General features: G+C 44.3%; 1 protein-coding gene across 8 annotated transcripts in view; it reads right to left on the bottom strand.

The window, feature by feature from the left end:
- The window catches only part of LPGAT1 (lysophosphatidylglycerol acyltransferase 1), a 152,727-nt gene that overhangs the window by 132,938 nt on the left and 7,052 nt on the right, over positions 1-12,737 (bottom strand). Inside the window, exon 1 of one of the 8 annotated variants that reach the window (XM_069544214.1) lies at positions 8,044-8,260. The exons of 4 other annotated variants lie outside the window; for them this stretch is intronic. The gene's annotated coding sequence lies outside the window, so the exon portion shown is untranslated. Of the gene's footprint in view, positions 1-8,043; positions 8,261-12,737 lie in introns of those variants that run through there. 3 more of the 8 variants (XM_069544222.1, XM_069544219.1, XM_069544226.1) reach the window with 3 other exon arrangements.

Genomic DNA, 12,737 nt, shown 5'->3' with positions numbered 1-12,737 from the left:
ATAATTGTAATTTTTCATTGTTTATTAAAATTGCATTGTGTGGTTTCAGCTTACAGTTTTACAGTCCTGTGCTACTGTGAAAGTTTCCCATTTTGTTATTTTCCATACTGAATAGTTTTTTTCTAATCCCCCCATTCAGCCACTTTCTTATGAAAATTATTTAATCTTCCCGTGTCTCAGGTTCCTCATCTGTCACATGAGAATAACGATAGTATTCATTTTGCTAGATTGTTATGAGGATTTAACAAGTTAATGCCTGTCAAGCACTCAACAGAGTGAATGACATAAATAAAAGATTCCGTGATGAGTGACTGTTATTATATTTATAGAACTGGACCAAAGAGAGATAGAAGGCCCTGAGAGGTCACAGAGTCTCAAAGTTTCGTTGCCTTCTGCTACACAGAAGGATTTCAGCACAACTTTTTCTCAAGGAGCCTCCAATTACTTTTTTAATAATTGATTTTATTTTATTATCGGAGTATAGTTGCTTTACAATGCCGTCTTAGAGTCTGCTGTACAACAAAGTGAATCAGCTGTAAGTATACATATATCCCTTCCCTCTCGAGTGGAGCCTCCAGTTCTAAATAATGACACAGTGATATATCTCAGTGTCTGTCCCCCTTTTTTTTTTCACTATTACCACCCCACTCCCGCTCCACAGGAGCCTTTTTGGAAGTCTTCCCCCTAATCTACTCCCACTATGAAATATTAACAGCATGCGTTAGTTACTCGGTCGTGTCCGACTCTTTACGACCCAGTGGACAGTAGCCTGCCAGGCTCCTCTCTCCAAGGAATTCTCCAGGCAAGAATACTGGAGTGGGGAGCCATTTCCTTCTCCAGGGGATCTCCCAGACTCAGGGATGGAACCCAGGTCTCCTGCATTGCAGTCTGAGCCACCAGGGAAGTCCATTAATAGTGTAGATGATACACTGTATATTCATGTGTTTATGCACTATATGGATACTTGCGTCTTACACAGGAAAGGAGGAAAGTCCCACCCCAATCAGTATTTTACTCTCTTGGGGGGATATCATTGCCATTGAGAATGCATGCTGTATTACTGATGAAGATGTAGCAGACATGCTGATTGGCTATTCAAGGTCCTTCTTGCCATCTTCGTCTTCCTACCACTAACCCCTGTCCCATCCTCCACCCTCTGCCTTCTCCTTTCTAAGGGAACCCTAATGTTTCATTTATTTATTTATGTTAATCCACTGTCACAGATGGGGTCGTGTACTTTATTCAGCCAGTTAGGTAACCCTGTTCTCTTTGCTAGTGATTTCACTAGTGATTGGTTAGGAATGGGTGTGCGAAACAGTTCTGGGCAAGACGTGAGGACCAATCTGACAGGTGACTTTGGGGAGAGGTTTCTTCATGACTCAAAATGGACACGCCAGAAGAGAGGGCCTGACCTTTCCCCTTGGGTGTTGGCAGGTCTAGATGTATTAGCACCTCTAGATCTTAAACTCTGAAAGGTAGCCTTTCATCTTTCAGATGAGTTAGCTTAAGAACCCAACTGACATGCTTTAGATACACAATGAATGGAAATAACCGAGGTTCTTGATGAGATGGAGTTGCTGGACTAATTAATCCTGGAGCTGCCCTGCCCTGAACCTTGTTATATGAGATAATGCTCATACTTTTTCTCATTGCTTTGGCTTGCTGAGCTGCTTGTAGTCAGAAGGTAACGTTGGGGGTGGGGGGAAATCTATGACAACAAAATACTTTAGAAAAAATATACTACTAAAAAGTCAAGGTATCCATATAAATTGAGGATCACTGCATCTGGAGATGAGGACTGGAAACATGTTTCTGAATAACCTCATTTCTATTCATAGCTCCAGCACCCAGACCCCTGAATTATCTGGGTTTGAATCCTATTCATCTATTGATCACATGGATGGCCTTGGCAAGTTACTCTTTTGAATGTCAATTGCCTTCTTAGTAAAATCGAGATGAGACCATCTGTACTGGAGTGTGAGAATCAAAAGAAATAATATCAACAAAGTATTTGGAACCAGTCTGACAAATATATAATATTTAATATATAAATAATATATAAAATAAAATGTATATGTAATACATATGTGGGCTTCTCTGGTGGCTCAGACAGTAAAGAATCTGCCTGCAATGCAGGAGACCCGAGTTCGATCCCTGGGTTGGGAAGATCCCCTGGAGAAGGGAATGGCAACCCACTCTAAGGTTCTTGCCTGGAGAATACCACGGACAGAGGAGCCTGCCAAGCTACAGTCCACGGAGTCACAGAGAGTTGGACATAACTGAGAGACTTACACACACACACACACATATATATGTGATAAAACGTACCTCTTACTATCATTTCTCTTATACTAATGGCTTCCAACACAATCTCTCCATCCCTGTCTGGTCCCAAATTTTCTCCAGATATTTTTACTTGATTGTTTCAATGTATTATGAATCTAACTAACTTCCTGCCTCCTTCCTCTAAACCACACTTGCCTTCCTATGTCCTGGATCCAACACCCTTCACCTACATGAATTTCTACTTTGGCATCCTTAGAAAATGCGTCTCTGCAAAGCCAGCTCCCTGATCCCTCAGGCGTTATCAGGATAAATGGTCTCCTCTAGTCTCCCATTGCAGTTTGTGTCTCTCATATCATTTTTCATTATGAGTAGATAATACTCCTGTCTTCCCAAAATGTAAGCTCCTTGCAGACAGAGACTGTAATAGAAAGATGGCACCGCATCCTTTCTGCCATTCCCTAACTGTGTCCTTATTTTTAATCAAGCATTTACTCTCTGGTCCATTAGCTTAGGGGAAAGATGACCCCCCAACCCTCTAGCTAAAGAGAAGGACTTTTATTGCCTATTTGTAATCCTATCCTGCTTAGGCCTGGGTTTTAGAACCAGTCAATGCCTGACATTTCTTTCCATATGGGGATTGGTTTTGAAAGGAGCATGTGACCTGATCTCACCACTGGAAAATAAGGTGAACTTTGCTAGGTAATTCTGGGGAAAAAGGGTCTATGCTTTTAAAAGCAAACCTTCATAAAAGCTGTCCTCTCTTTCATAAGTCCTGGTATCTAGAAGAGTCATTTGTCATAATGTGGGAAGACAATCTTGAAGATGAGGACCTTGCATAGAGCAGAGGTGACCTGGGAGCCCCTGAATAATTAAACCCCAAAGCCTGCCCTACCTCTCAACTTCCATTTGCATAACCCCAGAAAAAATTCTTATTAAATTGAGGTGACTTGTAACAGGAAGAGTCCTAACTGATACAGGGAGTATCTGTCACATGGCAGGCATCCGATAAATGCTTGTGTGTTGGATAAACCCATGATATGCTGGCTCTCTGGATTTTGCCCACGGAGCAATTTTCTCCACACAAGTCCCCGTCAGCTCCCCTCCTTGTCTGAACTTTTGGTAGGAGTAAGTTATTTTCTAAAACTGAAACAAAGCATCCTGGGGTGACAGGAGTGTTCATGTCCATCCAGTGAAGTTCTCTCTTGGAGATTTCCTGAAGGAACACAGGTGAATCTGCACTCACTGACTCTCATTTTTCTAGACTTTGGACTTCTACCTTTAGATGGCAATTGTAGTTATCATTTCAACATACTTATATGAAGGTTTAAGCTTATTACTTCCTGGCCATAACCCTGCTGCTACTGCTGCTGCTAAGTCGCTTCAGTTGTGTCCAACTCTGTGCGACCCCATAGACAGCAGCCTACCAGGCTCCCCCATCCCTGGGATTCTTCAGGGAAGAACACTGGAATGGGTTGCCATTTCCTTCTCCAGTACACAAAAGTAAAAAGGGAAAGTGAAGTCGCTCAGTAGTGTCTGACTCAGTGACCCCATGGACTCTGGAGTCACATAATATAATCAATAAGCTCTCTACAAACCACAGTTTTTAGGATGGATTATTATTATGTATTCAATCACCAAATAATTGAGATATAAATTTCCATAGAATGATAAAATTTCTGTTTTCTGTTGTTTATTTTCTCATTTCTAGATGTAGATTATTAAGAGTTTTATTGTCAATGAGTAGTATTTCATGATTTGAATATTTATCCGGTGTCTAATTTCCTCCTGTCTCCATCACTTACTGTTTTAAATGGTACTCCCTATCTTAGGGACTCCAGATGGGCCAGAGACCGTCACTGATCCTCAAGCAGACATCCATGGGTTCCCAGGACCTAAGAGAGGATCTTACATGAGAGAATCATCCAACCGCCCAGCTTTGTGCTGTGCTTGGCCAGCTAGGTAAATCATCTCTCAGAGATCCTGCATGTGAACCATAAATAGAGAGGGATACACAATGAGGAATGGAAAAAACTTAGGCTCAACCACGTTAAAATTAAGTACCTCTGTCCACCAAAGACCAGATAAACAGTGAAAAGATAAGCCATAAAATGAGGGGAAATATTTGCAACATTATGTAAGTGATTGTTACAAAGAAGAATTCTTAGAAATTAACATGAAAGAGATAGACAGCCCGACAGCTCTATGGAAAAGTTTTGGTGCCCCTTTAATGGACACCAAAGGGAAAATCCAAATGGCCAATAAACAGTATGCCAAAATATTCAACCTCATGTAAATGAGGCTGAAGGCCCAAGTGTGACTGAAGCCCCAATAAGACACCATTGTACATCCTACAGATCAGCAAAATTAAAATATCTGAAAGTAACTGAGACCTCCCTAGTGGTCCAGTGATTAAGAATCTGCCTTGCAATGCAGGGGACATAGCTTTGATCCGTGGTGGGGAACTAAGATCCCACATGTCTTGGAACAACTAAGTCTATGAGCCACACCTACTGAACCCACATGCCACAGAGAGCCCAAGGGCCGCAGGGCAGGTCCCACCTGCATGACGCAAGAGAGACTCTGCTTGCTGCAACTAAGACCCAACACAGCCAAACAAATAAATAAGTGAAATTTTAAAAATATCTTAAAATAACAAATATAGACAAGCGTATGAAACAAAGGGAACACAAACACAGTGCAGGAGGGAGTATAATTGTACAACTACTTTGAGAGAGTTGAGAGAGTTTGGCACTATTGAGTACTTTATGACTCATCAATTGCACGCCTAAGAATGTACCCCAGAGATATCTGTCCACATGTGCACCAAGAAACATGTAAAAGAATGTTCCGAACATAATAGCAAAAAATGAGAGACAATCTAAATAGCTACCAATGACAGAATGGATAAATAAATTATGGCATATTCTTACAACGAAACACTACTGGGCAATGAAAATGGATGAGCAGTGGCCGAGCTGGCAGGAAGTGGCAAAAGAGTGTGGAAGAGATGAGGCCAATTTCCTTCAAGGCGCATGGCCTTGTCTTCTGGGAGCTTCTTCTTTATCTATTCTCCTCTCTCATAACATCTGAACTCTGGATTAAGTTTTGGGTTAAGCCCTCTTTGGAGCTAAGCAGATTTCATAGTCAGCTTCCTGCTGGTGCAGACATTGGGGTCCAAGGGTTGCTTTATGCCATCAACACTTGACACTAGGAGGCTTCTTCTTCTTCTTCTTCTTTTTTTTTTTTTTGACAATGCTTGTAAAACTGAGAAGGTTTTGGTCAGTTCCATGAGCCAGTCACCATTCCCAAGTTCTTCTCTGAACATAGTTCTTCAAGCTGCTTTATTTCTTTGCTTCCTTGGTCAATAAGTGCTTTTCTCTCTCATTTTAATGATAGCTCCTCAAGTCCAGGGCTTCCAGGTAGCTCGGTGACAAAGAATCCGCCTGCCAATGCAAGAGACACAGGAGACTCGAGTTCAATCCTTGGATTGGGACGATCCCCTGGAGGAGGAAATGGCAACCCACTTGCCTGGAAAATCCCACAGACAGAGGAGCCTGTCGGGCTACAGCCCATGAAGTCTCGGAGTCAGACGAGAATGAGCACACACACACGCACCTTGAGTCCATCTGAAACACAGGCTGCATTACAAACCCTTCAACCCTCAGTCTCATCTTTGGCACAGTCCTGGCGCTTGGTTTGGCTGAGTAGTTTTAATGAACTTTTGAAAAATGCTTTAAACAACTACAATTTTCTCTTCTTGTTTTGAGTAAAGAAGCAACTGACTTTTCTAACTCTGTAAAAATCCACAATTCTGGTCATACTCAGTAATCCGGCCACTTCTTGCCTGCACTTGTAATATCTTACAGGAAGGAGCAACTAGTACATGTTGACAATGGAATTTCACACAGTTACTTCCTCTGGAATTAGGGCTTGGTAGGCGAGTGTTCTGTCCTTCAAAGTATCGCAGATGACAATCTTGTCAAATGTTTTTGCTTCCGCATATGAGGACACTGGCTTTCCAGTAAAGAATGTCAGTTTTCTTATCTCTTAACCACTGAGACAATGACATATATTTTGAGTTTTTGTAATGGCAATACCATGCTTTTGGAATCGATTTCTGTATTACTTAGAGTAAGGCTATAGATGAGTAACAAAGAGACCCCCTCAATAATCCCATATGTTTCAGAAGACCGCAGCTTAGTTCTTTTTCAGTTAACGGTCCAGGTTGGTTCTGCCTCACGTGATCACTCAGGGATCCAACTTCATTCCATTTTGTTGCTCCTCCATTCCCTAGGCCTTGATATGATCTGCTTAATCAAGGTTGAGTCATTGCCTTGTCAGGGTCTTGGTGGGTGAGAAGGGGGAAGAGACTGGGGAGGAGACAGACCCAGGTCTTAAGGTGCAGGCCTGGCAAGGCACACAGCACTTCTGCTCACATTCCTTTGAGACATTTAACAGTTGGCCGTATCTAACTCCAAGGAAGGCTGGGCAATGTGACAAGGATAAAGGGAAGAACAGAGCTGGCTGGACCATTAAGGTTATTTTACCCCCAAATTTTCTGTCTCAAGCCTTCCACTTAGTTTGCAGTTCTGGAAATAGATTGAGACTCAGGATATTGGCGACAAAACCAGAGCTTCATAGAAGTCCAAAAATACCAGAAGAAGTCCCCCTTTCATGTTTAATACCTATGAAAAAGCCATGTAATTTCACAAGCAGCTGGCTAACACAGCGGAGCACTGAAATCTTAAACAATGTTTAGCAGGCCAGATAAAGTAAAAAGAAATTAATTGTGTGGGTCTCATTATTACTAGTTTCACATCTATAAAATTTCATTGATATGTTCTTCAATAAAAAAAGAATATGAAGATGGTGTTGGTGAAGACAAAGAGAAAGAAAAAGGAAGGAAGGAAAAAGGAAGAAAGAAAGACTAACTCAGGGGAATGAATAAAGAAGATGTGATACATATATGCAGTGGAATATCACTCAGCCATAAAAGGAACAAAACTGTGCCCTTTGCAGAGATGCGGATGGACCTAGAGACTCAGACAGAGTGAAGTAAGTCAGAAAGAGAAAAACACATATCATATCATATTGCTTATATGTGGAATCTAGAAAAATGACACAGATGAACTTATTTGCAAAGCAGTAGAGACAGAGACATAGAGAACAAACATATGAATATGAAGGATGGCAGGGGTGTAGGATGAACTGGGAGATTGGGATTGACATATACAAACTACTATGCATAAAACAGTTAATTAATGAGGACTCAAAAATTGAAAAAAAAAAAAGAATGTGACTTCCAGCTCAGAAAAAAAAAAAAAGAGACAAACCCAGCACCACACTTGCCATAAAGAAAGCACTTAAATCTCAGCTCTTGTCCCTTGTGAGTTTCTTTTCAGGATATTCATCTCCTGGGGATGTCCTGGCTCACTTTATAAAAAGATGATGTGATCCAGGACAGTGGAGGGAGCTGATGCAGCCCAGAGACCCTAGAGCTCAGAGATCAATACCATGAGGCTGTGGCGGCCGAGAGAACACAAGAAGGGCCCCTCACCAAGACCTCTCCTGGCTGGCAAGCCCCTTCTCACCCCTGTCCTCTCTAGCCTCATTGACTGTCTGCTCCAGTCCCATCTTGTTAGGCCACTCTCTCTGCCTTATAGTGGGAAGAAAACGCAGCCTACAGTAAAGCCTACATGGGTTACAGCAGTGAGGGGCAAAGGCAGGGCGTGCATGGCCCGGGGGGAGCTCACCCACCTCGCTCTGTGCACCCGCTGCCCGACTGGCGGGGACAGTCTGACCTCCTAGCGGCCACTCAGGTTCCTGTTTGCTCCGTTTAGGTGAGCTCAAAAGTGCAGGAAGGTGATGTGATAGATTTGCCCCCAAGTTTCAGTAGGATTATTAAACAGATGCCTCTATTTCTAAATATCAGAGTAAAATGCTGTCTGGGTTGCTTAAGCCAAAGTTCACTCATGTTGACTCTAAAGCCCTGTGTTGGACTATGTTCCCGTGAGGAGGTAGCCGGCCACGCGGAAAGGAGGGAGCAGAACTAGACGGCATCGGCGAATGAGAAATCTCCGTTAGAGAACACGCACTCAGATTATTATTTTGTGCTCTGTAAAATAGATACAACACACACACCGTGAATCAGCTATTCAACTATTCAGTCAACACACCGACAATTTGCACACCCTTGTGATAGTTATGAGGAGGAAAGAGGGAAGAAAACCTTCGCTTTGCAGTCCTTCAGGTGGACAAAGAGGAGAAAAACCAGGGAGGACAAAAATGGTCCTAAAAGAAACACCATTAGCGAAGTAAAACATAGCATAGTCGGTGTGTCAGAATGGAGAAAGAGTGAAAGAAATGCCGATGATTTGATGATTCATTTATTCAGTCATTCACTCCACGGACATTTAGGAAATACTATCTCTGTGCCATCCATTGTGATAGGAACTAGAGACACAAAAAATCAGGTAGGACACAGACCCCGCCCACACAGGTAGAAGTGGGAGCCAAGTCACTAAGTAAATGAAAGCCCAGGTATGTCATCAGAGTTTTTGTAGACACGGGTACAAGGGTCAGGGTGATCCAATCACGTGGGGAGTCTGTGGGCAGAGGTCAAGAGGAGGCTTCCGAGAAGGGGTGTCTGGGGTGGCCAGGGTGACAGCTGTGACGGGTGAGGGGCAGCAGCACGTGGAAGGCAGGCTCAGGGGCCGGGGAGGCAGGGCAGCCATGCCTGTGCCCATTGATCTGTGTCCATTGACACCTGGGAAGCAACAACGTTACGGGAAAGGCACACGTTCTAGGGACAACGTGATGATGGCAACTGCTGAACCTTATGAACAAGTTGGACTGCTGCTGGGAGACCCCTGCCCTGGTTATCAGCCTGCTGACACCTAAGTGGCACCAGAGCCACCTTGACGAAGCAAAGAGCCAGCTGTCCCACTAAACCTCCTTTGAGGAAATGTTACCCTAAAATTGCCACTCTGGAGCGAACAGAAAGCAGCTGGAGGACCCCAGGGATGCACTCTGGAGGTATACAAAGCGAAGTTGAAGGGCCTCCCTGGGGGTCCAGTGGCTAAGACTCTGTGCTCCCAATGCAGGGGGCCCAGATTTGATCCCTGGTCAGGGAACTAGATCTCATATGCCCCAACCAGGAGTTCTCACGCTGCAGCTGAAGACCCCACGTGCCAAACTGAGACCTGGTGCGGTCAAGTAAACCAGTGAACAAACCAGCAAACACAAAGTTAAAAGCCTGGCTCTTTTATTTTGCCACTTTCGGGATCTTAGATCCCTGACCAGGGATTGAACCCTTGCCGCTTGCAGTGGAAGCACAGAGTCCTAACCACTGGCCTGCGGAGTAATTCCCAGAAGCCTGGCTCCCTATTTAACAGATGGACAAAACACCTGCATTAGTAAGAACTCAGTTATCAGTAATAGACACTCAAGCTGCTGCTGCTGCTGCTAAGTCACTTCAGTCATGTCCAACTCTGTGCGACCCCATAGACGGCAGCTCACCAGGCTCCCCCGTCCCTGGGATTCTCCAGGCAAGAACACTGGAGTGGGTTGCCATTTCCTTCTCCAATGCATGCAAGTGAAATGTGAAAGTGAAGTCGCTCAGTGTGTCCGACTCTTAGCGACCCCATGGACTGTAGCCTACCAGGCTCCTCCACCCATGGGATTTTCCAGGCAAGAGTACTGGAGTGGGGTACCATTGCCTTCTCCGAGACACTAAAGCTAGGATAAGTGGAAAAGGTCTAGTACCATAATGATATAGGGCTGTCTCTTAACACCAGAGGGTGGCAAGGCATCCAGGCCCCAGGAAGACCACACCTGGCGGGTGGCTGCCCACCAAGGACCACGCTCTCTGCTGCTCTTTGGGCAACTGCATTCTCTGTCTGTCTGTCTGCCTGTCTGTCTCTCCCCCTCTCTTAACACAGCAGAACATGGTCGCCCACAGTGGCCTGCATTTCATCTCACAGCTCCCACTTCATGGAAAGCCTGGACTCTCTGGACACAGTTCCAGATGCCTGGGGGAGGGTTCTGATTCAGCCGAGTCCAGGAGTGCAGTCAAGCTACACAGATGGCTGCTAGGAGCCAGCGCTGGGGCAAGGGACAAAGGTTCCTGAGAGCTGGGCAGGCTCCCCAGAGGAGGTCAGCCTTAGTTCTTCAGGGCCCCTGTACCCTGAAGATAATAGTCACGGCCTCACCTGGTCATCAGACAAGTATGATGAGTTAATACGTGTAAAGAAATGGCCATACAGTATGTCCTTAGTAAAAGGAGGTGATTATAATTATCATAATTGTCAATAAAGATAGCATGTGATCTATTTTTAGGAAAACCAATCCAGGAGGCTGGCATGCAGCTTCTTTCCTCCACCAAAGGCGTTCACATTAACACAAAGATGGGGGGCAAGGGCCCTCTTCCTTGGCCTCAGCCCCCATCCCTCTCATTTCTCGTATCATAGTCACAGCCTAAAGCTCCCATCCCCACTTTCCCCGCAAGCTTTCTAGGCTATTACAAATCAATCATTTACTCTTTGGGCCCTTGCCACTCCCACTGGTAATGGCTGTATTTAGGAGTGTTAAGTTCATACGGTGATTATATATCTTTCTTCTTTATTAAACTTTAAAGCCTTGGGTTGAGAGACCAACGTCCTGAATACCGAGGACATTGCCATGCATTTAGCATTCACTTGATAATATTTGTTGATTCATGATGTTTTCACGTCAAAGGCAATATCCATTTATGGACCCATAAAAGGAATCTCAAGAGCTCATTTATTTCAGGCCACTGCCTTCAGGTAGGGTAAGGCTTAAATGTCTGTGTGTTTTGTTCCCATTCTCCTGTAGGCCTATAACCACACAGCTTGGGGTTTGGGAAGGACCTGGTGGGTCTAGTTCAGGCATCTTCACAAAGCAGGATGTGGGCCTCTGGCCTCCACATGGAGAGCTTACCTTAGCCATCCTCGAGGCTCACTCCAGCTCTAGCTTTTATAGTCTAGGGAGTTATTCGTATGAAAAATCTCAAATCTACCTCTGTGTCAATTCCATTCAATGTTCCTAACTCTGTCTATGGGTCGCCAAAGAGTCAGACCTGACTTAGCAACTAGACAACAACAAACAAAAAGAGCACGGATGGCTTTGTGATGGGCCTGGGACCTGGCACCCTTTACTGCAGGGCTGCAATGCTCATACCTGGACAAACGTCTCCTTGAGCAAGAACATAAAAAGAAACAATAAGGGATTAAAAATAACTGCTGTGCGTGTAGGCAGTCGGGGAAAATTCTGGACCAAAGTGAAGACTAAAAAGCCTAACAGCCACTTCTGAAGCGCCAGGAGCAACAACAGGGGGTTGGGAGCAAAAGCAGGGTACTGCACCTGCCCCCTGCACACAGCACCACAGAGGGGTGGGCAAACCACCTAAGCCACTCCTCCAGTCTGACCCCTGAAGACATCCTTACCCTCACCCCATATAAGGAACCAGTTCACCCAGCCTTGGGGAGCAAGCAAGCAAGGGGATGTGTTGTTTGTTCTTGATCGCTCTGCTGCAGCAGGGACCCTGATAAAGTCTTTCCTGAATTTCTTGTTCAGCCTCTGATCAATTTCTGTTGATTAAGGAGATCAAGAACCCTGGTCAATAACACCCCTCCCCTATGGCAGCCTTCCTCGCACACAGAGTATTGGCCTGGTTTACTCTCTCGTGTCCCCTCTGAGCCTCTTTCCTTCCACCCAGTGTCCTTACATCCTTCACCAGAGATTTACAGACACTTTGTCAGCCCTTTGGCACGTTGATACACTGTGTTTCTCTTTGCTTCCCTTTCTGGGAGTTCAAAACCCAGTGCATAATCCTCAGGGTGGTCTGATGGCTGGGGGATTGGGACTGGAACTTTGCTCCAGATTTAGCTGTTCTGATTTTTTTTAAAGGCTGTGTAAATCTGAGTTAGGTTTTTTTTCTGGGGGTAGAATCATCACAATGTTGGCTCATATTAATATTGAAATCGTCATATTGTTTCAAAAAATGGAAACTACTTAAAAAAATAATATACACTCATCATGGAAAATTCAGGGAAACAAACAAGCAAAACAGGAAGGGAATAACAACAATATTGTAACCCTTCCCTTTTAAAGATAACTATTGTGTACATTTGGGGATATATTCTAGACATCACTTTCTATGCATAAACACACGCACACAAAGTTTTACAAATACACACAGTTTTACAAAAGTGGGATTGAATGTCTGATAAATTAGAGATGGTTGCTAAGTCTTTGCTATTCTTCTCATTGAAAGGTGGGGTCTATTTCCTCTCCCCTGCTTCTGGGCTGGGCCTGCAGCTGGTTCCAAAGGATAGAATATAGGGAAGAAACACAAGGTAATTTCCAAGGCTGGGCCTAAAGAGATCTCAGTTTCTGCCTTCATCTCTTGGAAGACTCTTCTTGGGGGCCAA

This window comes from Ovis canadensis, chromosome 12, assembly GCF_042477335.2.
Source record: "Ovis canadensis isolate MfBH-ARS-UI-01 breed Bighorn chromosome 12, ARS-UI_OviCan_v2, whole genome shotgun sequence".
Classification (NCBI taxonomy): Eukaryota; Metazoa; Chordata; class Mammalia; order Artiodactyla; family Bovidae; genus Ovis; species Ovis canadensis.
This window is presented reverse-complemented; position numbering and strand designations above follow the sequence as displayed.